The following is a 5,258-nucleotide window of genomic DNA, read 5'->3' as shown; positions in this document are numbered from 1 at the left end:
TCATGTAACTAATTGAATATTTATTTTCTTCTAGGAGTGATGATGAAGATGATGACTACATAATTTTTCGCTCGGATTCTGATAGTAGGGAATTGGATGCAGTAGATTTGACTGTTGCTAATCTACAGATTAATGAATATGTGTTGTTTCCTCACAATAGAATCCATTAACTTTCCAGATTATAAGAACATTACACGCAAAAACATCATGAGAAAGAAAAGGGAGTGGAGGGGAAGGAGCTGAATTTGTCTGCCTACTATACTTTCAAATGGCATGCCGAAACATCGAGAATAAACAGAAAAACAAATGCTAGAGCTGCCAAGTGCTACACGCATATTCGAAACTTACTATAACAAGGACCGAATTAGCTGATTAACAGCAGATCATGAGGACGGATGAACACCGCCAGGAACGCTTGCTTCAGGACCGGCACGAGCTAGCCGCGATGTGCATCGCCATGAGCCGGTTGAGCCTGCCCACGAGCTTGCCCCTGAAGAACAACGCCGCATGGCGCGCTGCCGTCGTAGCCATCGACGCCGCGTCGTACGCGTCGACGACGCCCTTAGTGTTGCTGTCCTCGGACGACCGGAGCTGCTGGTGGGGCAGCCATGCCTCCGCCCTGGCGCCGTCCTCGACTCCAAGCTGGCCGAGGAGCTCAACCTTGCCATCTCTCTCGAGGAGGCCCGTGACAACTCCGGCCAGGCCGTGAGTGCTCCGGGCGAGTATGGCGACAAGGGTGGGAGCTCCCCGAGATTGCAGGAGTCGGCGGGGAGACCACTGGCCAGAGCCGTGCTGGCAGGAGCACTGCGCTCGCCGGCCTGCCGCATCCACCACGGCCTTCAGGAGCTCCCGGCGCGGGAGTTGGAGGCAGAGATCAATCCGTCCAGAATCGGCCAGAATCGACCCAGTCGGGGGCCGTCGATGGTCTATCCGACCGGAATCGGCCAGAATAGATAGATTCTGGGGCCTGCGTCGGTCAACCCGGGCTTGGGCGGCGCGGGAGCAGCGGGGACGCTGGAGCTTCGATGCGGGCGGTGCGGCACAGCACGGGCGCGGCCGAAATCGAGCTCGAACGGCGAAGTGCGGGCTCGAGCGGCACGGGGCGGCATGGCGGAGCGGATGAAATCAAAATCAGCGAGGAGGAAGAGGAGGGAGAGGTGGGGAAGAAGAGATGCGGTGGTGGTGGAGGACATGGCAGAGGATTAATTGCCAATTAATATGACGCGTGGGTGGGCTATAGAGCAATACGCATCATATACCTGCCCAAAATACGTATATTGTGAAAAACGTGGTGCTCTCTGATTGGCCCATTTTCATCCTCGCCCGTACCCGGGCTCCGTTCGCTATTTTCGTGCTTTTACTCTCCTTTAGTAAGCTAGATACACAGGTTTATACATCCGGTGTTGCGTATGCATGTGCTGGTGCTTTAATTGCAACGGTACGGTGATGACCGTACAAAGGATGCTGCAGCCAGTCTCCGTACAAGAATGATTAATGAGGGGAGCTGTATATCTTAAAAAGAAAATGCCTGCCGACAAATTAAGTTGGATTACTTCCTTTACTACACATAGTATTAGTAGTAAACACAAATGGCTAAGAATTCTGCATCTAGATTTTTTCCCTCAAGGAATTCTCAAATAATTATTTAATCTGCCATATTTTACTAGCAGTAATTTGAATTTGTAAGATTAACCTTACCTTGTAAAATATTAAAGTCTTAAAAGACAAAATATTAAATATAAAAATGTTATTTGTACTGATTCAAATTAAACATTTTATACTATAATGTCTCTCCCAATTATAACAATAATAAGGCATTATTTTTTAGTATATGGAAAGATTTGTTAGCAGCTATGACAATTAACAAATGGTGGAGATAGCCAAAATGATTAGTTTGAAACACAAATTCTTAAGCACACTTTGAATCAGTAGGTATAACTTCAAAATTGCATACATAATCCGAAATCAAATGTCATAAGCACCAGTGTCTTGAAAGTGCATTCACAAAATAGATCCATGGCTTTAGAAGATAGAAAAATACATTTTTTACTTGCCAGATTAAGCTTGATTTGTACTAAAACCCTAATCAAACTGAAGAGAATCTAAATTTACAGAAAAATAAAGAAAAGCAAGAACATGCACGAGACATGGAGGTCACGAAATAATTGGTTCTAAAACCGTTACTAGTCTATCAGAAAATGAGCTAAAAACATTGTGGTAGAATCCAGCAATTAGAGCATAATATTCACTAATCCTTAATTTGAATCCGGTCCATATGATAAATAAACAAAAATAAGTACCATATCAGAATGAGGTGATGAAATATGTGTACAAAACCAACACGCCGGACTAAAGGAAACCAGATCAAAATAACATCTCAGTTCAAGAAAACATGACGTATATTTCTGAAATTCGGTTCATACCAAATAGGATCCATTGATTTTTCAGAGTTCATAAAGCACCTGCTAAGCTGCTGCTAACTAATCAGATGTAAGCAGTAAGCCACAAGCCCACGAATCCAAACACGAGAACATTACATGCAAACATCATGAGAAAGAAAATGGATTGGAGGGAGAGCAGCCGGACATATCCTGACTGAAAGGGAGAACTGACTAAGCAACTTACAAAGTTGCAGATATATCCTGACTGAAAGCGGAGATCCGTCTTGAGCACGCTGTGCATCAAGATGCGGCAGCGGAACTCAAAGATCTGCAACGCGTCCGGGAACAGCACGAGCGGGAGAGGGAACAGAGAGAGATCCCCGAGCTCATCGCCGTCGACCTCGAATGTCGCGATGGCGCCCGTCCAACTCGGCTCAGGGGGCGGAGGCCGGGTCGCCGGCGTGCGGATGCCGGGGCGGCGGGCCTGGACCTCGATGGCGGCGATGGTGGTCTTCTGGTGCGGCCCTGTCGTGGTGCGGGGGTCGATCTGGGGTTGCCCAGATTTGAGATGGCGCGCGGCGACGGCTCCGTGGTCTTCGTCTCCGGCGGCGGCAATCGTGGGGCGTGGCCTTGCAGGGATATGTGCGGCGCGCTCGAGCGAGACGGCAGGTCGCATGATCTTTGTGTAGATTGGACCTCTCCCTCGCGTCGCCCCTCCAGGCGACCGGGGGGGAAACCCTAAACCCGCCGCCACCGCCTCCCCCCTCCCCCTCCTCCCCCCTCGTCGCCCCCGGAGGCGGCCGCCGGCAAGGCCGTGCGACGCCGGTGATGGGGGTGGCGGGGATCTCTCCTCCGGCCCCCCGTGCGCTGCTGTAGGGAGGACGACGGCCGCGCGGGGGTGGCCTCCGCCGGCCGGGCGAGGTCGGCCGATTCCCCTCGTTCCCTCTCCGGCGTGGCCTTGCCGGCGCTAGGAGGTGGTGGCCGGGGCTTGTTGGCCTACGTCGACCAGGCTGGGGCCAGGACTCCAGGGTAGCGGCCCTGGGCGATGGGTGGGGCACCGCCGGCCTGACGGCGGGCGGCCGGTGCCGATGCTGCGGTCCTCTTCCTTCGGCCGCGCGGGCGGTGAAGGGGCGGCGGGTGTGGGCGTGGTGTGGAGGTCGCCCCGATGGGCCTCCGGTACCGGATCCGAAGATGGTGGCTCCCCCTCTGCGGTGCTCGTCGCACCTCCCCGGCCCCGGACTGCCTCCGGTGGCTGCGGGGTGTGGTCGGATGTGGGCTCTGCACGGGGGAAACCCTTGGCCGACGGTGGCGGCCGCGGACGTCGGCGACGCCGACGGCGCCGTTCTCCTTCCTGAAGGCGACATCGAGGTGATATCCCCTCCCTCCCTGCCCTATCTATCTCGGGCGAAAATTCAAAGCTTTGGCTTGGACGGTGGCGGCGCTCGGGTGGTGCCGTTCCCTCGTTGGAGGCGCCGTTTTGAGATAGTGGGTTTGGGTGGATGAGCTCGGCGGAGGTTGGTATGCATCGTCTTCGCCTACTCCTGGCAGCTTGGTCCGGTTTGGTGGTTTTTGCTACGGGTGGCTATGATGTTCGTGGCGGCGCGGCGAGGCGAGTGCTCGGAGTCTTTCTCCATGGCGGTAACTTCCATTATCCATGCGTGCTCAGGGAGAGCGATCTACCTCCGACAGGTACGGTGCCCTCCGAACCGGGGCGAGAAAGCGAGGGAGCTTTCTTTGGAGGTGGAAACGGATGGTGCCCGGGCTTTGCTTGGCCTCCGGAGGTTGACGACGGTGCGGTTCCCTCTATGGCGGTCTTCTTCACCAGCTTCGACGCCTCTCTAGTTAGATCACAAGACCGGACAATGGTCTCGGAGCTCAAGCTGTGTTGCACTCCTTTTCTTGTTTCGCTTGTAGTTTTCGGTTCCTGTTAGCTGGTTTTCAGCATCTTGTATCATCTTGCCGGCAACGGCCTTATTATTTTAAGGCAGGGCTACGGCCTTCTCTTTAAAAAGCGAGACGGCAGGAGCGGGGAACGAGATCCTCTGACTTAGAATGAAAAACTGCAGAGGGAAGTAGCTGGTTCTCGTCCGCTCATCTCCCATCTGACGGCAACAACTTGAAGCATCGTGGAAACGTAGAGACTAGAGACACAGCCGACCCCAGGCCTAGCCAAGGAAGAGGCGACGAAAAGAACATCTCGTTTCCCGGACTCCCCCATTTGCCGTCGCCACTAGGCTATTTTCAACCGACTCGATGCATAATGACTGAGTTGTCCGCGGAGATCGCAAACACGACGCATATTTGCGTCTCGAATGCGTCGCGACGGACGCTACGCGGACGCGTCAAGTGACCGCTCGCTTCCGCGATCGTCTCTACGGTGGTCTTCGCTTCCGCGATCGTCTCTACGGTGGACGCGTCAAGTGACCGCCTGGTAGCGAGCGTATCGATCGTATCGCTTCCGCGATCGTCTCTACGGTGGTCTTCGCTTCCGCGTCTGCGCCACAGTCTTTGCCATCAATGGCGTCACTTCCTTCCGCACAAGGACTAGCGGGCGATGGCTGGGCTTCTCGTCGCCATCAATGGCATCGTGTCTCGCGCGCGCCCGTCCTTTGAAAGTTAATCGGCATCGTTCATACCATTGCCCACAGCACCGACACCACCACTCACACCCTCACCGCCGCCGCGCCACCGCATAACCATGGGAAAGAAGAAGCACGACTCTGAGGCATCTGGTAGCGCCACCAAAAGGCGGAGCGGACGAATAGGGTGCCGCTGCCGCTGAGTGTCGAGGTGGCGCGACTCATGCACTAGAGCTGGACGCCGTGGAACAACTGGCGGGACGTGCACCTGCCTGGCGTCGGCTGGCGGCTCAGCCAC

The sequence above is a fragment of the Lolium rigidum genome, chromosome 6 (genome assembly GCF_022539505.1).
Source record: "Lolium rigidum isolate FL_2022 chromosome 6, APGP_CSIRO_Lrig_0.1, whole genome shotgun sequence".
In the NCBI taxonomy this organism is placed as follows: domain Eukaryota; kingdom Viridiplantae; phylum Streptophyta; class Magnoliopsida; order Poales; family Poaceae; genus Lolium; species Lolium rigidum.
This window is presented reverse-complemented; position numbering follows the sequence as displayed.